The 21,138-nt window shown below is 38.9% G+C and overlaps 1 protein-coding gene across 5 annotated transcripts in view; it reads right to left on the bottom strand.

The window, feature by feature from the left end:
* Nucleotides 1–21,138, bottom strand: part of auts2a (activator of transcription and developmental regulator AUTS2 a) — a 393,745-nt gene that overhangs the window by 275,834 nt on the left and 96,773 nt on the right. The gene's annotated exons all lie outside the window — the stretch shown is intronic.

Genomic DNA, 21,138 nt, shown 5'->3' with positions numbered 1-21,138 from the left:
AAATAGTGATAAAACAAACATTTTCACCACTACACAACAAGGCAGTTTGTCTGTTCAGTCTAACCAATTTGAGCTAAAAGAGCTGGCAACTTGTAAAGCCAGTGGTCAAGTCCAACAGTTCTGGATCAGATCCAGACAGAGCCAAATAAATTACATGTAAAGTAACCAATTCACCGAGTGAACTGTGCCAATTGAGCCCAGAGACCAAGAAGCAAATGAGCAATAACAACAGTCGGCCTAAGAGAGTCAAAAGAGACAAAAGGCAAAGATAACTTCAGTCAACTTTAGTCTAAAACCACACAGCTCTTCCAGCGCATCGACCCAGGCCACAATTCTGGCCTGCCCATATATTATGGGATTTGGTTGCCAGGGCTGAGTGCAAAGTAATACGTCTGCTGTCCAAAACTAGCTGAGGGGAGAAAAAGGGACTTACTGTGCAGAGTGGCCAAACCTAAAACAATATTTAAAGATTCTGCATTAAAGCGCTGCACCAGGAAGAGGTCCATTTTAAGAACTTAATGCTAAACATAATATGAACTACAATTTTAAACTGCACATAGATCTTCTTTAAGTGAAACTAATACAGAATCATGTAATTGTAATTGGTTTCTCTAATACATTTGCAAAAACAAAATTTACATCAATATTGCACAAAAATGCAACTAAGTAGGCCTAATATAAATAACCTTAGGAGAAACCAGGCTCAGTCGGGGCCGGGGGGACAGTTCTCCTCTGGCCCACGAACGAACACGCTGTGATTATGATTCAGGCTGCATCACAAGTGGTCAGAAGTCAAACTGTGGATCGGTAGTATTCAAAATATTTCATCCAGTTTTCTTCTGCTTGAAGATAGGATTCATCACACCGTAATAGAGACAAAGCTGGTCATAAAGGTCTCTGCAGAGAACTTGTCTGGTTCTTATGGTCTTTGCTGAGGATCTGTGTCGATGGCTGTCGTGCCGTGCTATGTGGTCAAGGGCGAATTTCAAATGCCGCTTTTGCACCCTTGAAGGGCACTTTGGGAAGGGGACGCCATTTGTAGGGGTGTTCCAAACAGAAGTGAAAAACTGACTCCTTTCACAAAGGGATTAATCGCATTAATGTCATAGTTAACTCGCGATTAATCGCAATTAATCGCACATTTTTATCTATTCTAAATGTCTCTTGATTTCTTTTTGTCCCATTATTTTTTCTCATTTTAATGCTCTTATCAACATGGAAAAGTGGATCGGCTTGCTTTGTGCAAATGTTTTTTTATTGAAAACAACATTGACAATACTGTGTTCAATTTCACACTAACATTCTCACTTGGAGCAAATAATCTCTCACACAATGTAACACTGTCCATCAATAAAAGGGTGAAAGAAATACTGACGAGGTCCTGATATTGACGAGGGGGTGGAGAATTCGCATCAGCTGTGTGTGTGATTTCAGACTGGACGTGCTGCGATGATGATAGCTCAGTTCACAACGACAAAACACAGATTACTTTGGTCTTGTCAATGGAACCATTTGGCAACTTTTTAAAAGTAAACTTTCTATCCAGAATCTTATTGGCATCCATTTCGGCGTCTCGCGCTCGTCATCCACTCAAAACGTAACGTTAACCAACTATTTGGCCGGCTCGGAAGCCTAAACAAGTGTGTGCGGCGTGCCTGTTGTTTTGTTTCCGATCTAGCTAGATCCGCTTGCGCTTTCAAAACGTCCTCGCGCGGCGCAAGCCATTGAAATGAATGGGTTTCATAGCGTAGCGCCGCGCATGCCGCGTCCTGTTGCAAAAGCATGTGAAAAAAAACTACAAAGTTTGCTAGGCCAAAAAGGCCGTTAATCGCACGATAAAAAATTAACGCCATTAAAATGGGTTTGCGTTAATGCCGTTAATAACGCGTTTAACTGACAGCCCTATAATAAACGTAAACAACTTACAGAGTTCTTTCTTGTACCACCTGACTGCTGCAGATTCATTACAGTGTTGATAATGTTGACATAGAAACGCATAAATCCGAGTTTGAGGACGTGAACCGCTTTGGGTAAAACATCAAGGGTTGCCAAGTCTAAATTACAGTTACGACATGGCGTGAACGCAGCATAAGCACTCAGTGACTGTCATCTTTAACTCTGCATAGCCTCAAGCAACATGTTGATAACGTGTGATGTCTGCGCGAGCAGTGAGTGAGGATGTATGGAAATACATGTTGACAGCAAGGTAGGACATCATATCATTGCACTGATTGGACAAACATTTTTTAGTCGTGAGACTCATTTTAGACCACTTCTATTATTGATTGCCATGAGGATGTGAAGAGAGTTTCAACCAGAATAACAAAAAGTGTTTATGAAAAAAAATGCCTACCCTACCTTTAACGTATAAACAGAAAAATGTAAGTTGTTTTGTTGTGATATATTACACACATTTTCATCATGCATTTCATATTAAGCTTAAAAAAGTTTCATAGGCAAGAAATGTGTTTAATGCTTTGTGTTTATTGCTTAACTTATAAAGTTTAAAGCAGATCGGGATGTACATTTATGTGTATTGTATAGCCTATTAACAGCAATAATAAGATATTCCTGTTGTTGCTGCCTAGCTTTGTCGTAGTAAAATTTCATCTAAAGGTAATGAGGAAATTACATTTTCTTTCATTCAAAGATGGACGACGCCCCTTCGCTCTCTTCCATTGGTCAGAACTGAAGCCGCCAGTATCCCGATATGGCGCCGGCATCTTGGAACTTGAGTCTGCGCAGTAGCGATTTCGGGACCAGACATGTACCGGGACCAGTAGTGAGCAGGAAGTAGAGCCGCGAAAAAATTTAAATTAATTATAGAAATTTCGATATTAAATTTAAAGCTCTCCTCAGCCCTCCGAAGATCCCGAAAAAAAGTCTGTTGGTGCTTCAGTGACTACTTCAGCTGTCAATCATGACGTCACCACCACCGCATCAAATAACGAACTAAAAACAAACTTATTTTAAAAACAAACACTTGAAATTACATCACCGTGATAAATACTACAGTAAATGACAGAAACCATCTTTGGAAAAACGATATTTGAAGTGTAATTTAATTGTTTAATTTGGTTGAATAACATGGGGAGGCGGGGTTTATGACCTATACTAGGACCAGCCACTGGGGGGCGATCGAGACGTTTTGGCTTCACTTTTCAGGGCTTGTGCTGCACGCTTGATTTCAAGGCTTCATTATGACACACAAGTGCTCTGCTCCCCACTTCAAGGCCCTTCAGAGTGAGTAGGACATAGTGAAGTGATGCTCACTTCTGAATTGGAATTTGCCCCAGAAACACCCTCTCTCAAGTCTCTATGATAATATAGTCTCTAAACATGGCTTGGGTCCCTCCTTCAATGCAGTCTATGGGAATTTTTTGTTTTTGTCCGTCGGTCTTAAAGTCCCTGTAAAGGCAATTTTAAAAGAAAATTCTAAACACATTATAAATGTTAGAAATGTATTGCTAAAACATATTACAAAGACTGTGAACTGTGAAGTACTGAATTGTGGAGTTAGACCGTTAAACAGTTTTTCACCATTGATATTTTACGGATTTTTTGGGCGGGGCTAAAACGGGGCTCGATGACGCACTGGAGCCCCTGAGCTCCTGGACACGCCCCTACTTGATGACGCACTGGAGCCACTGAGGCTGTCCGCTCCCCTAACAATTCACATCAGTTTTGCCGCTCAATCGTGAGTTACGGTCAGTAGCCTACTATTAGTTACTACAGCAGCCTACAGATTGCTAGCTAGCTATGCCTTCGTCATAGAAAAGCGTAGGCTACTACCTGGATGCGATCACCGGATCACATACAAAACAGATCGGTGTCCTTATTTAAATTTCCGAAAAACGATTAGCTACATCAAGAAAAAGTGGATTAATTTTGTGAAGAGCCAACCTTGATGGAGAACTGAGGATCACTGCCAAAACCCGCCTCTGTAAGTGATCATTTTACACGAGATAGTTTTATAAACTTTCGCCGGAGACAACTGAGACATTCACTGATAATCCGTTGTTACTGGTGAATGGGGCCGAACCGACTACCTTCCGCCTCGGCATTCATCCTCCCGTCGCGCCGACAACTGGTGCCATCATCGGCAGTGCGTGCCCACTGCCCACCGTGCGAGCATCCATTCCGGCTGTAGAGTTGAGTGTGGCGACGGCAGCTTTCCCGCGAGTGGGTGTGGTTTCAGCACAGCCAGCGGACACGCCCCCAGCGTTTGAGAGCAGAGATACTGCTCATTTTTTCAAGATTTTGATAGCTTATTTTATGTACTTGCTGGCTTTTTTTATCATTCAAATTTGGCAGGGTGGCTAATAACACATTTTTCTGTGGTGTGACAAACTCAGAACACATACAAAATTTTGACTTTACAGGGACTTTTATGGAGCTAATAATATGACAAAATGATTTGAATTTGAATTGTGTAAATTTGAATTATTTGCAAGTGTAATCTAACAAAACTGAATTTTAAATAGTTCTGAATTTGAATTTTTTTGGAACGAATATTGAACATCTGAAATTTAACAAACTGAAAGGTTTTTATGGCTGAATTTTATAGACATGTATTTTCAAACAGCTAGTTTTTGTGTTCTGAATTCAAATACTGCAAAATTTCAGTTTAAAAAAATACGGATTCAAGTTTTCAAGATGAAGAAATTCGGAACGTCAAATTCAGTTTTCTAAAATTCAATTTCAAAAATTCAATGTCAAAAATTCAGGTCTTACAGAAAGTAGGTCACAGGGAAGAGTAGATGATCTCGGAAAAGTCGAACAGAGCATTTTGGCCAATTAGGGACTGCAGAAGTTTTCCAGTGCGAACGTGGTGGTTCAAGAGGTTGCCGCTCTCTGACTCTGATCATGAATCGCCCGGAGGTAAGTTAAACATGAATGATTTTGTGTTTGTTAGGTTAGCGTTCTCAGCACGTGATACATTTGTCTAAGCGGTCTCTGGTGTTTGTTTTAAAGTATATTTTGTGTAATATTTTGTGTAAAATTGATTAGAACGCCACCGTGTCTACTACACAGACAGGACGCGAGCGGCGCAACACAGTGCTTGAAGCGACTGTTGTAAAGAGCTGGGACTAGGTCAGAAATAGGATGGGTAATCGTGTGCTGTTGGGGATTTCACTGGTCGCGTCGCACCGCTCGCGTCCGGTCTAGATTGCGTCGTACATGTAAGCATAAGGTACGAGAGGGTGTGCTATGGTGCTGTATCGTGAATACGACGCGAACCAGAGTGCTTGCAAGTGCAACCCCTTCAGACGTGACTTATTCACAAGACAGCACTAGCCTTGAGTACCGTGTATTGCTTTTCTAAAGCGATTGCCACTCAATAATCATAATAAAGCAAAACAAAAATGTATTAGTGCAACTTTCATTAAGTAAAATCACCAAAAGCCTTCAACCTTCCGCTGGAAAAAAAATAGTCCCTGGCCGTGAGCAGCAGCATAAGTTAAAATATTTCGCCTGTAATGTTAGATGGCGGCAAAGACAGTCTTTATTACTGAGTCAGTCATCAATCAGTAGAGAAGACTTTAATATTGAAAAGACAATTGCATTATGTAGGCATTATGTATAAAACTGGGTCATCTCAGTTTGGTTGAAGGCTTTTGGTGATTTTACTTAATGAAAGTTGCACTAATACATTTTTGTTTTGCTCGCGCCGCTCGCGTCCTGTCTGTGTAGTAGACACGGTTTTAAATAGTTTTATTTAAAACCGTTCTAATCAATTTTACACAAAATATTACACAAAATATACTTTAAAACAAACACCAGAGACCGCTTAGACAAATGTATCACGTGCTGAGAACGCTAACCTAACAAACACAAAATCATTCATGTTTAACTTACCTCCGGGCGATTCATGATCAGAGTCAGAGAGCGGCAACCTCTTGAACCACCACGTTCGCACTGGAAAACTTCTGCAGTCCCTAATTGGCCAAAATGCTCTGTTCGACTTTTCCGAGATCATCTACTCTTCCCTGTGACCTACTTTCTGTAAGACCTGAATTTTTGACATTGAATTTTTGACATTGAATTTTTGACATTGAATTTTAGAAAACTGAATTTGACGTTCTGAATTTCTTCATCTTGAAAACTTGAATCCGTATTTTTTTAAACTGAAATTTTGCAGTATTTGAATTCAGAACACAAAAACTAGCTGTTTGAAAATACATGTCTATAAAATTCAGCCATAAAAACCTTTCAGTTTGTTAAATTTCAGATGTTCAATATTCGTTCCAAAAAAATTCAAATTCAGAACTATTTAAAATTCAGTTTTGTTAGATTACACTTGCAAATTATTCAAATTTACACAATTCAAATTCAAATCATTTTGTCATATTATTAGCTCCATAGACTTTAAGTTATGCAAGTTTAATATTTAGAGTTAGTGTGTCCAATAGTAGTAGACAACACTTAAAAGCAAATAACAAATTAATCTAGCAATCAATCACACTGCTAAATAATGCCTCCAAATATTTCTTCTTTTAACACAAATGTATCTTGGAGGAAGAAACAATCTTCAGCTGCTGCATTAAAACCCCCATCGTTCTGAGAGACAGAGTGCATGTCATTACAAGAGGCCTTAGCAATTGCAATCACTGCAAAACAGCCCGAGCAGGGCAGGCCTCTATCACAGAGCGATCGATGCGGACCTGTGAACTACATGTGCTGCATCGACAAGGTGAATGCATCAGGGAGAGCGAAAGGAAGATGGAGGAAGGGGGATGGAGCAGGGAGGGATGCCGCAGGCCGTGTGGGGGAGAGAGGTGCTAAAAAAGGTTGAAAGAGATGAAGAGGGAAAAAAAAGTGCTACAGAGCTCTTGTGTCTATATGATACTTGCCCGGTCACTCCAGTATAAACACCCTCGCTAAACCACACGTACACACACACACACACACACACACACACACACACTATACTCCAAGCTGTCAGGCTTCCTGTCTTTTTGAGGCACTTCTGACATGAGCATTGTTTAGCTGCAGGGAAGAGACTGTCTCTCGGGGAAGAATAAGGCACGGATATAGACTGTTCTCTGCACTCAACCAAGCATCAGTGGATATATGACTGAAGTCAACCAATTTGTAGAACTCACTAATACCAATTTTTACACACAAAATACAAAACAGCATTTTTAAGTCAAGAATAGAGGTGCACAATGTTTGTTTGTTTGTTTTTAAACTAAGTAGCTGCTGTTCTCTCTGTGCACGAACACTAGCAGCAATAGCAGTCTGTGGCTGAGAGCTGACTAATTGAGAGAACTTATTTAAAGAAAGGCAATCGTTACAGAGAGAGACTGCAGCCGCACCTTACCTTCAAAGACTATGAAGACTGAGGGAGAGAAGGAAGAAAAGGGAATGGCATGAAGGACAATAAGAATAGAGCGAGAGAAGGAACGAGAATGAGCAGGAAGGAAGTGAGGAAAAAACGAAGGAAGTGACAAACAAATAAAGAAAGAAAAAAGAAAGAAAGGACAAATTAATTATAGAAGGAACAGGAGATGGATAGTTGGATGGATAGATAGATAGATAGATAGATAGATAGATAGATAGATAGATAGATAGATAGATAGATAGATAGATAGATAGATAGATAGATAGATAGATAGATAGATAGATAGATAGATAGATACCCTTTTCTAAAATCCTAAACAAAACTGCTGAATACATTCTTCACTCGGGACACCAGAGGGTGCCAAAGCATCATCTTTCTGTTTTACCACACACATTTGTCCGCTCAATAAACCAGATCCTCTAATTCAGTTCAGCTGGAGGTCAAAGTGGAAATATTAAACATCTGTTTGGAGATGTTTCTGTCTTTCCTGTCAGCAGAACACTCAAGATAATGAAGATATTTACACCTTTATGTCTAGCTCTCCAGTCTAGTGTGTGTGTGTGTGTGTGTGTGTGTGTGTGTGTGTGTGTGTGTGCGTGCGTGCGTGCGTGCGTGCGTGCGTGTGTGTGTGTGTGTGTGTGTGTGTGTGTGTGTGTGTGTGTGTGTGTGTGTGTGTGTGTGTGTGTGTGTGTGTGTGTGTGTGTGTGTGTGTGTGTGTGTGTGTGTGTGTGTGTGTACATGTTTTTCTATCCCGGTGGGGACTTAAACCTGAATGCACACAGACTCATGGGGACTCGTGTCACTGTGGGGACCTATATTGAGGTCCCCATGGGTAAACATACTTATAAATCATACAGAATGTTTTTTTTTTTTGTTGAAAATATGGAAATGCAGAATGTTTCCTGTGATGGTTAGGGATAGGGGCAGTGTAAGGGGATAGAATATACAGTTAGTAAAGTATAAAAACCATTACGTCTATGCAGAGTCCTCACAAAGATAGTAAACCAGACGTGTGTGTGTCTGTGTGTGTGTCTGTGTGTGTGTCTGTGTGTGTCCCTGCATGCACAAGTGTGTTTCTGCCCTTGTGTTTATTTCTTAGATACCACCAGCTGTACTTGTTGTATTCTCAGTTTAGGAGTTATTTTGGCAGTAAAACAGAACAATCCCTACACATCCCAGAGACAATTGAGAGTGAGACAGTATTGTAAACACGTTTAAGAGAGTTACAGGCCAGCAAGAAAAAAATAAATGGAAATAAATCAGAATCGATTGCGAGTGACCAAAAGCTCTGACTGCCTGAGGGTGGCTATAGGCAGCAAGTGTACAGAGAGAGATTTACACATGCTCTCCTCAAACCATCTTCCACAACCTGCTCCCATAGACACAAGATATGGCCTTTTCACTCTTAAAATACATATATTTACAACTATTTGCATATTCATAATGACTTTCTATAGTCTAATATGCCATCATATGAAATGAAAGATTAATTATGTAATTAAGGATTTCAAATTCATCAGTATGTTTTTATCTCTGAACCAAAAGTAGTTTTCACACTGCAGACTGCAGTCTGATTAAAAAAGGAGACGATTAAAATATGAAATGTATAATGAAATGTAAACCACTAAAGTACACAGGGACGTGCAACTGTAAATGAAATACACTATATGACATAAACATTGGAGAAAACATTTAGTTCTCTACTCCACATTAATAATCAACAATCTCCCACAGGGCTATTTAGGATTCTATCTATTAACGTCATTTGTGACATCTTCCTCTGTCACACTTCTGACAAATAGTTTACTCAGTTGACACGAATGTTAATGAAGCGCTGCAGTCATGTGGAGGAGGGACGTGACACGTGCATGTCAGCGCCAGCTCTCGAGGCGGTCTGCTTTTAGCACCCGTCAGACGAGCGGTTTGCCGTTCCGTTCACCATCGCCGCTCTTTATCTGCTCTTGGCAGTCATGTGTTACCTTCATTTGAGCCCCTCAAAAGAAACAGTGATACAACTGAGAAGAGTTCCTCAGAATAATGACAGGTGAAAAACAAATAAAACCCAAATAAAATACAGCAACAAATACTTCTTATCATCGAGTAATGATTTGGCTATTTTTAAATCGGAATATGTCACTAGTGATGGGTCCATCATGAACGATTCGTCCATTATGAATGAATCTTCAATATGACTCGGGAACAACGAGTTGTCTCAGAGAGTGAGTTGTTCATTTTATGTTGACCACGCATGCGCAACATCCTATAGGTTCTGAACAGGAAACAGAAATGATTAGTTCACCTCTCGAGTCTTTGGGTTCGGGTCCTAGTCGTTCGATCATCCTGAGAGGCTATGTTGTCCGTACCGGAAAGAGAAATGATTAGTTCATCTCCAGAGTCGTTCCTTATTTTATCACGTGACGTGACAGACATATTGGATACAGAAATTAGTTAATAACTCCCAAACTTCTTTGCAAACAAGTGTGTAGTCAGTTTTTTTTAACTCTTACTGTTATGTGATGCATTTCTGGTATCAAATTGTAGCTTTTTTTATCTCTTACAATGTCACGGGATGAACGAACGACTCAAACCCGAAGGCTCGAGAGGTGAACTAATCATTTCTGTATTTGGTACCAACTGCATATTTTTTCTGGAATCTGATTGGTCCATGACAAATCAATAAAATGGTAACTTGAACTTGATTAGTTAGTTATGCCTGCTACAGACTGCGAGATTTCAGCAATCCTGTAAGTTCATTACAAATCACACTGTACGACATGGATCTAATAAACTTGGGTACGACAAGTTGACTATCACTGGACATGTAGCCATGTCGCGTTGATCAATACACCATTTCATGTTGCATTTTTATTGGCTAGTCAGTAGACGTAGGTCGTAGCAGCAAACACACTGTGAGACTATATTTCTGAGACTGTCAGTAAATTATCGCAGGCTATCTTTGGTTGCAAGACCGTGGCAATGGCCGTCTTTAAATCTCTCTCACTCTATGATGTAGGACCACCGTTTAGGAGACACGACAACAGAAATCGCCACGATTGGCCATCTTTTGTCTGGGACAGCCCAAAATTGTACAATGTGTACCAAGCATTAATATAAGCACTCCAATTCAGATGTACTGTAATAATATTACTGTAATAATACTGTAAAATATAGTTTTAATTGTATTATCATTGTTATTTTTTTATTATTGTTGTTGTTGTATGTAAAGAGGGAGACCTAATCTGGTGGCAGTTGTACTATTGTTGACTAGTCAAATTCAGATGTAATGATACAGTATTTTCAGTGATATATTATTATTATTGTTATTCATGAAATCATGAATAATAATGAATATCATGAAAAGCATCATCATCAACAACTGGGCTGCTCATTGAGTAACTTTACTAGATTTATAACCTGTCCCAGTTGAACAAAGAACAGACACAGGCAGACAGAGAGATGTGGACTGAGGCTCAGTGGTGGTCATGTGGCCATAATTAGATTTTATTTATTAAATTCAATTCACTTTATGGTCAATTTGTTGAGCTATACCAGAACACACCCAGATCATTCATGCACTCTATTCCTCTCACACAGAAACCTTCACTAACAGATTCTATTTCAACCTCCACTCATACAGTTTATTTTGCCACCTAGTATTCATGTATGGTGTCTTTAGTACCTCCAAATTCAGCTGCACTTATGTAGGCCATAGTGAGAACTTGCTTGCTTATTCATCCAGAATTTACTCAGCTAAAATTGCTCTTCACCGCTGAGTGGAAACCAGTTTTTCTTGCCATAGTCCAGTTGATCTTATCATACGTTATGTCAGGATTGCAGTGTTGAGAACAGTTCCTTGATCATCGCTAGCGTAGAATCTCTCCCGGGAGCTATTCAAAACGAGCAGAGAAAGGGCCTGAACCTCTGAACGGCTAACCTGCAGGAGGCTCTGTATTCAATGCAGACTGGAATTTATGTTTCTCTGTGTGCTATGCGTATTGGACATGAAATATCACCCCATCTGTTCTTACCATAAAAGCTTTGTGCACTTCTCTCTTTCCACTACCTCCTCCTTCCTTTTTCATTCAGAACTTGCCCAGCATGCTTCTCCATCTCCCTCTCTGCTCCCAATCTCCCATTGCCTCAAAGAACCCTTGCACAGGTCCCTGATCAATAGTGTCTTTACAGGTCCACCTAAAATTGAACACCTCCTGGTGCTTTCACAGGTAAACGCCTGAGGGTGACTCAATTTACTTCATATGATTTCTAGGACTCCCTTATTTTTCAAAGATAAAAAGTAATAACCACTCGCAGTTCCAACGTCTCTGCTGGTTTTTGTTAAGCTTGGGGTTTCATCCAGAATGTTACATCATATACTAACCAGACAGAACACATAACCTAATCACTTGGTAGCCCTGCTCATCATGAAATCTCATTGGTCCACAATATCCCTTCTCAAACTGTCCATTAATCAACAAATATCTTCTAAATGACTGTGATTGCATTGCCATTGTCATGTCACGCAGTAACTTCTTGTAACATTCTTGCTTATTCAGACCATTATATCCTTATTGAATATACCCACAACCATGATTATGGGAATATCCTGCTGTCTATGCCATTTCACATTATAAATATTGTGAGCGATTCCTCCACTCTGGAATCTAGAGATAAGATACTCAGTATAATCCCTCTGCAGGAGGAAAATATTATCAAAAGCACTCTGTGGTGTTTGATGTCCACTCAGAGAGAGAACTGATTCACTATGTCTTCTTGTCTAATGTAAACACCCAAACATGTTACATCCAACAATAAGATCTCAAGGCTGATGCCATCCAACTGCATCTTAGCAACTAGCAAACGTTAAAGACAAACCTAGAGTAAATCTAGAAAAGATATGCTGCAACATACTAAAGCAAATGTTTTGAAGCAAACAAAACAATCTCTCAAGAATAATCAAGATTATTGGTTAGGCACATGGATTAAAGATTAAACAATCAAAGCGTGAAGAACTGGATATTAATTATATGTTTTGAATTATATGCCATGATGCAAATAAATGGCCTGTTTGCCATGAAGCATGTTGCATTCCTCATGTCCAACAAGTCATGATGACCAGCTACTAAAGCGGAAGGAAGGAATTGCATTACAAGCAATTAGCTGTGAGCTACTATACACACATTACTGTACACACATTACTTGAACGTGATCACATTCTTCTCCTATATTGTTCCAGTCAATTTTATGCTTCAAACGCAATTCAACTAGGAATATAGAGGTTATACAGAGGAATTACAGTCAAATCAGTTTGATCTTGAAGCTATACTCTGGAGAGGAGAGGGGAAATTATGTTATCATGGAGAATGTGTTGTGACTGAAGGGGACGGGCAGAACAGTCTTTAAAAATTATTTTCCATTTTCTTGACTGTGGTTATAATAACAGTGAAGGAAACTGTGATAAGGTTGGTTGCTTTCCATAAAACATCCCAAAATGAGTTAAACGACCAATGAAATATACTGCCAGGTTTGATGAGATAACGGTAATTTACATTTTAGGTGAATTTTAAGGGAGGGACCTTTTGATAATATTCCGAGCTGACCTCGGTTGTCACTATAGGGTGTTGAGCATGGCCTAGGTTTCCACAAGAAGCCCACATAAACGTGAAGTTGGATTCTTAAACACCGGTCTTCAATTCCAGGCCAGATGTAACAGTTGATCCATGGAGAGCTGAATTCCATCTCTATGAGATGATCGAGACCATCGTTCTGGAAACCTTGGCCAGACCACTGGAAAAACAAACACAAACTCTCAAGAACTACCAGCTTCTCCATTGACTCACATCTCCACTGAAGTTTCTAAGAATGCAAGCAATAAAAAAACAGAGAAAAGTATTATACAATATAATCCTGGAAAAATGTTTGGTTAGCAACCCTTCCTAAATATGGGAAGAATGCGAGAATTGAGCAGAAGAAAGGTAAGTCATGAAAACAAGCAAAGCTTGAGGTGTTTATAGACCTTATTTAACACTACAGAAAACAACATCTACAAATCACAGCTAAAGCAAAGTCAAGCTTTTTTTTTTCTTTTAGTTACTGGTCAAAGGTGGTCTATCAGACCTAAACACTCGACCAAGATGGTCAATCAAGTCAAACATAGTTGATCAAATATCTAAACCAGCCTAAGCCTGCTCAGATGAGATATTGACCACAAAATGGCTGGTCACAAGCTAACAGTGATGTCATGAGTACTGTATTTAACTCGGTTCCTGAATAATTATTACAATTGAATGTCACATGACTATTTTAAATAAAATGCACACTGCAAAAAAGACACTATGATACTACTCAAGTCATAGAGGTGAACATAGCTGTACTATGACTGGCTAAATGACTCATCTGATTGTCTAAAGAGGACGTACAGTAGTACAAAAAAAAATATTTGTGTATCAAAACACACTCAAAACCTTCTTTTTTTTGACAGTTCTGACACAATACTTGTTGAGAAGTGGCACTGAGGAATGAGAACTACTCTTGATGGTTCCTTCACTTGATATAATGGTCCCATTATGACAAGTGGAGAAAGTAATCGTTATACACTGTAAATAAAACAAAGATTACTGGAGCACGAGAAAATACTATTTCAGATTTTCTACTTGGATATTTCACATTTAACTCAATGTGTTACTTCTTTTTGTGAAATTTACTCACAATTTCTGAGTGAAAATTGATCTACACCATTTTTTCAGTGTACTACAAACAACCACAGGAAGCTTTTTACATTCGCTAAAAAATCTCTACAATGGTTAATTTACTCTGTTTGTGACTCAACAAGATGGTGATGAAGGATCCTACATTGTTCTTTTAAGAAGAAAGTGTGTGTGTGTGTGTGTGTGTGTTTTATATTCGCTAAAAGTCTCTACAATTGTTAAGTGTCATTTACTTTGTCCTGTGACTCAGCAAGATGGTGATTAAGGATCTTACATTGTTCTTCTTAAGAAGAAAGTGTGTGTGTGTGTGTGTGTATGTGTGTGTGGCTCTTCCTGAAGGGCCATTAGTTTTTGATGTCAGCTAAGTGGGTAGGTTTGATTGGCATGCCGTTTTAGCAATGCTGCTCTTTAAGTGCTGTAGTGAGGTGCAATTAATACTGGCTACACAAGTGATCCAACTGACAGCAACTGTCTGAGGTATTACAATATGAACACGTAAACTGCTCTTGCTTAATTTCAGCAGATGGACTGCCCACCCTCAACTTGACGGACGGGCGGCAGGAGGGGTGTCTATTATCCTGTCTTTAGCCCAGTCACCACCGCAACAATGCTTAACAAGCTTGTCTGCGAGGTTAACGCTTCACCCAATCCTGTCAAGCCGAGACGTTGTAATACATGGCAAGTGGAAAAAGAGCCAATTCCATCCCTTCCATACAGAGAGAGAGAGAGAGAGAGAGAGAGAGAGAGAGAGAGAGAAAGATGAGCAAGGGGGAGAAATTAGAACCACACTGTGATAGGGGGGACATCATGGCCTAGTCTTGTCAAACAGCATTAAGACTCAGAGGAAAAGGAAACGCTGGGGGCTGACAGGAAGTAGCATTACCATTACATTAGCACCATTAACTGCCACACAAAGACAACATTAGGGCACATTTCTTTGCCAAAAAATAAAGAAAAGAGAGAGATAGATATAAGAGGGTTGAATAACTTGTGATAGTGATAGCTCCTTATATTCAAATGGGCCCAGGACAAAATATATTGATGCCAAAGATCCCCAAAAAGGGGGACCACCACATTGGCAGATCACATCTGGGTTCCGCTCACCAGCTCTGCGCAGTGAGAGAGAGCGGTCGAGCGAGGATGGTCAGCACTCAGCATTAAGGCCAATGCTGTGATCAGCACCGTCGATGGGCGCAACATGCAAGACCCACAGAACGTTCTCGTGTTTCAAGCTCGGTCTGGCTAACGAGCTTGTCTCAATGATTAAGACACGCAGCTGCAAGTGCGGAATAAGTTGAAATACTTGTGATACTGACGATGTATCATACAAAAAATTATACCAAATGTAATTTTCTTACTCAAAATAAACTTAGTGGGTGAAATGAACTGACAGCTCTCATTCAAATAGAGAAAGCTGATACTAACAGAGACAGAAACATCACTATTTGTTCACAACTCATTATATTAAAGGCACAGTGAAATCTGACATTTATTAAAATGAGTTTATGTAAAGATATTATTAACTTCACTAACATTAAAAGATTCATATTATTAAGCCTATAAACTGTTTAAAATGATGGCTTTTACTTATACTGTAAGTGTAATGTTTAATGTTAAATCCACAAAAAAATATGTATTATATGTAAACTTTCTCAATCAAAAAGTTAATATTGGACCATGTATACAAGCCTCCTGCAGACATTCACTCTGATCAAGGCACTGGCTACGAGCATTCTGGAATCAGACACTTAAGGTCTGGAATCTCTATAATAACGTTAATCAAACAACAAAAGACAAAGAGAAAATTCACTCGCGTTTCTTGACTGAATAACCTTAGTAAGTATAGTTGTATATTTTATTTATAATGTGCAGTGTTATTTTACATTTGATTACAGTTTCTGTACCTGAATACATGAAAATCTTAAAACACTGTTTATTTCAATCGTATCTTTGTTCAGTTGTTATTTATTTGTGGCAATACATTTATAAAATATAAAATATTTATAAAATTTATAAATAAATAAATGTGAATAAAATCTAAGGTTTTTTCTATTACCTTATTGGAATCGAAATTAGGAATCGATCGTAATCGATAAAATTCAAACGATACCCAACCCTACTAGCCACTCACACATACTTCAGCCTTCAGGGCTGTGTGTAAATAAGAGGACATACTGATCAGGACAACATCGGCCCAGTGTCCTCTTCGGCAGTGTCACACTGTGTACATTTCTCACACAAACAACTGAACACAGCTCCCAGCGGCAAGGCCAGATAATGTGTGTTTGTGTCTGGCCAGATGGGCCTCTCAGCATGCCACTGCTGTCACACACACACACACACACACACAACACTTCACATTCACACATACTGACTCATAAACACATGTCTTGCACACACACAACCTTCCAGGCAGATGACAACCATGCTAACCTCGTCTGAGCATGGGCCTGTGATTAGTGCAAGAACGCAGACACCCACATGAGCTCTCTATGGTAGGACTAAGCAACACTGTCAATATTCAATATGTCAAACAGCCATTGTAACCAATTATACCGTAAATGTATAATGTAAGTATTAAAAAGTATAAATATTTTTTTAAATACTGTATTAAAAAAACTGTTTTTCCCAAAATTAACACAAGGTATAATATATATTATTTATTTGTCAATTTGTCACAGTAGTCAATAACAGCACAACAGAAGATAACTTTCATTATCAAATCAAGAGACAGCTCCTTTAAAACACAACACTCTGATGTGAACCGTACATAGTTGTGACAGCTCTCATAATGAATATTTCTAAACATTCCTGCAGCCTCTAATTACCACTGGGTTATGAGAGAAGCATGTTCATATATCTCTGTCATACAAGCCTATAAGAGCTTGATAAAGAGGTGGATGTTTTCTTTTCCCTGGCTGCAGGGTTGTATCAGGAGAAGGTAATGCATCATGCGTCTGAGTCTGCTGCTGGGTTTATGTTTATATATGGCTGCTGTTTGTGGATCTGGGATTTACTGCAAACAGAGGAGAGTGCCTAGATAGCCCTGCCTGTGTGGCTATGGTGAACCCTCCTGAGCATGTATCTGCCTATCTGCACATGCACCACATCATAAATGTATGAATAAACTAAACAAATTCATTTCATTTTTTAAATATAAATATATCTATATACACTATAAAATGTACTTTATTCATGTGATGGCAAAGATGAATTTTCATTTTCACCAGCCATTACTCCAGTCTTCACTGTCACATGATCCTTTAGAAATCAAAATGATTTCTTTAATCAAAATTTTCTAGATTATTGTAGCTCTAGATTAAATGTGAGCATGCATTTACTCATCTGACTTGCACATAAACAGATTCAGTATTCCTCAAAATGAATAAAAACAGTGAAATGCAAACTTAGAATATTACGCAAACCTGCAATAATTAAATATGTTAAATAAAAGAAATATACTTTTATGTATTTAATCTCATTTATTATTATTCACCATTGTCTTTGCTGCTGACTTTTGATGATCCAATTCAACCTTACTAATAAGTAAAAATAGCTTTAGATAAACATCGCTTTTGTGTTTTTGTTTGTTTGTATTGTTTTTTATTGCTGAAGAGTGTTGAACTTTTTTCTCCTGCATCATAGTCATAGTTTTTGTCCAAGCGCTGTCTGAAGCAGCTTTCTGTCCACATGAGTAGTGTGTGTGTCACACAGACAGAAGATAAGAGCAATCTGGCTACTAAATGTTTAAGTTACCGGCCATTCAGAACTTCTACTAGCCAAAAAAAAAAAGGGTGAAAAAAAATAATAACCCAGATTAACTGATTGATAGATAGATAGATAGATAGATAGATAGATAGATAGATAGATAGATAGATAGATAGATAGATAGACTCCAGCATCCCACAACCCTACATAGAACAAGCGGTTTGGAAAATGGATGGATGGATAATCATGTTTCCCTGGCCGTATGTGATATGAGTGCTCCACTGGATCCTATCAGCCTTCCCCAGGGTCGCCCGCCAGATTCCCCGTTTTTCTAAATCAGTGCTCTTCACACAGGCACTGTAGTGGACAGCTGTTCAGGGCTCAGGAGAGGGCAGCCAAGGGTTCTGAAGCCAAGACTGTGAACAATATTTTGTGTGACAGCAATATAAAGGTGAGTCAGAGCTGTCAACTGAGTCAACTCACCAGGAAACATTGAGACCCATCTGCTGGAACTTCAAACCTACGTACACACACACACACACAACTTTCTCATTCACACAAAATACACACACAAGCAAAAAATAAAATATGGGCTCCTCTGACCTAGAAAAAAAAACAGTAAGAAAACCCGATTTTAAAGTAGAAATCAAAATACAGTAGTATAAAACACATAGTTCTACAGTTCGCACATATATTTCGGCTAATTGAATATATTGATGTATTTAAGTGTAAAAATTATTTTTTTGAAGAAGAAAATTATTATTTTATTTAGCAAGGACACAATAAACTGATCAAATATTACAGTATTACAAAAGATTGTTTTTACATATGTTTGATCAAATAAATGCAGCCTCAGTGAGCATAAGAGTCAAAAACATGAAAAAATCTCGACCTCAAACTTTTGACCGGTAGTGTACATACATACAGTACATACATAAACCGATTATGAAACTGGTTAACAAACCACATTGTTAAACAGAATACGTATTCATCCATTGTTTACAAATCTATCATCAACTGTTTGCTAGAAACAAGTTGTATATATCCAGGAAACATTTGCATGTTTGATATAGCCCTCGAGGTCAAACTCACACCTGTGCAGCACAATATATGCAGCTGGGCAGAAAAGTTGGGTGAGGGAGAAAGTGGATGAAACGGTGAAGAAAAGGAATTTAATTCCTCACCATCCAGCGTAACTCAAGTTTATGGCCATTGCCTTGGTGTTTGATAAAAGCTTAAAGTGTCCTAGCCATCACTTCCCTCAGCCTGCTCCATGAGAGATGGATTTGTCTGCTCTTAATTCAGCCATGGGCAGAATACACATGATGAACAAGAGAGCTGCTCTCTCTCTCTCTCTCTCTCTCTCTCTCTCTCTCTCTCTCTCTCTCTCTCTCTCTCTCTCTCTCTCTCTCTCTCTCTCTCTCTCTCTCTCTCTCTCTCTCTCTCTCTCTCTCTCTCTCTCTCTCTCTCTCTCTCTCTCTCTCTCTCTCTCTCTCTCTCTCTCTAACAAGGACAAATGGTACCTGTACCCTTCCTGTCTACAGCTTCTAGTATCTATGGAGAAAAGTGTGTGTATGCCTATGAAAATGTGTTTAAAGTAGCAATGCACCTTTATGAAAATTGTGGCCGATACCGATAACCGATAATTCTTTATATTTGAAAGCCGATGACCGATATTTTAGCCGATAAATCTAAATCTGAAATTTTTAAATAATTTTTGAGAGCCTGATTACAAAAACAAAAGTCTCATCATGTCCCAATCACACAATTATAATGATGTTCTCATTAAAATTTTGTGTAGCTTATGTGACAGACTTGCATGTTGCACTTAACTGTATTTTCTTTTTCAAAGTGATTCTAATCATTTCAAGCAATTTAAAAACATCATGGCGAACAGTGCGTATCTGAAGTGTCTCGGTTGAAGGAAATAATACATTATTTATCGGCTTTAATATATTGACCGATACAGATATGGTAGCCAATATTGTGCATCCCAAGTTTAAAGATATTTACATTTACATTTAGTCATTTAGCAGACGCTTTTATCCAAAGCGACTTACATCTGAGGACTAAAGCAAGCGAGTCATCCAACGCATTCTCATCCCAAGGCGTCACTAAAATGACAATTTTGACCATGCTTCAATATTCGACGCTTTAGGCACCCTTTAGCGTCAGTTACATGACGCGATCCTAGGGCGTCATCTTACTGACGCTTTACCTTTAGCGTCAGTTAGATGACGCGGGTAGGTTTAGGTCTGGGGTAGGGTTACGATTAGATAGCGTCATCTAACTGACGTTAAAGGTAAAGCGTCAGTGCGATGACGCCCTAGGATCGCGTCATGTAACTGACGCTAAAGGGTGCCTAAAGCGTCAAATATTGAAGCATGGTCAAAATGATTCCCAAGGCGTCAGTTTCATGACGCCTAGGGGCTGAGTCATCGTGAAGAGGGAAGAACGATGCAAGAAGTGCTCAAAATACAAAGTTCAGGCATTGCTCAGAGTAGCAAAAGCCAGACAAGGGAAGATTTTAAAAGGGAAGGAAAGATTAAAGAGAAGGTTTTTTTTGTTTGTTTTTTTTATTATTTTTTTTTATGTTAAGTACTCACGGAAGAGATGAGTTTTCAGTTGTCTTGTGAATGCTGTCAGGGATTCTGCATTACGGACGAGGGTGGGGAGATCATTATTATTAGATCAGATATATTTCACCAACCCCAAAAAAAGAAATTATGTCATCATTTACTGATCCTCATGTGGTTCCAAACCCACATGGCTGAGCATTTTAAAGAATGTACTAGCCACACCCAATAACAATGAATGGGAAAGCTTCAAAAAGGATTCAAATGCATCATAAAGGTATAAACTTCAAAAATGTTGACATCATACCTAGCTCTTCTTGGTGCATGTATGAGTGAATGAATCATTCTTTTGAGCCATAACTTTTCAATGAATCAGTTAGATGAATCGGTTCAATACAGTGATTCACAGCTCACCAGAGAGGAGGATTGTCAGCAAATTACAATTTTGGTGTTTATGTCACACAAATGTACTTAAAGTCTATGGACCGCTTGTGTTTATTTGTGCTTAACAGTTGTCCTTAAAAACAAATTATATAATGTTCCATGTGAAAAAAAAAAAAAATTCATACTGGTCTTGGAACCACATTAGGGAGTGAATGATGACAGAATATTTTTGGGGTGAACTGTGCCTTAAAGCGTACATGAGTGTGTGTGTGTGTGTGTGTTTAATGGAGTGTGTGGCCATCTGATTGCTTGCTCTGTAGTGGCAATTCCTCTGTGTAAACATGCCATAAATACTCATTAGTAAAAACAAGAGGATGTCACAAACACACACAAACACAAAGAGCAAGAGAGCAGCACCTCG

The sequence above is a fragment of the Rhinichthys klamathensis genome, unplaced genomic scaffold (assembly GCF_029890125.1).
Source record: "Rhinichthys klamathensis goyatoka isolate OS25496 unplaced genomic scaffold, OSU_Roscu_1.1 h1tg000050l_1, whole genome shotgun sequence".
In the NCBI taxonomy this organism is placed as follows: domain Eukaryota; kingdom Metazoa; phylum Chordata; class Actinopteri; order Cypriniformes; family Leuciscidae; genus Rhinichthys; species Rhinichthys klamathensis.
Note: the sequence above shows the minus strand (reverse complement) of the source record. Positions and strands in the feature narration are given on the sequence as shown.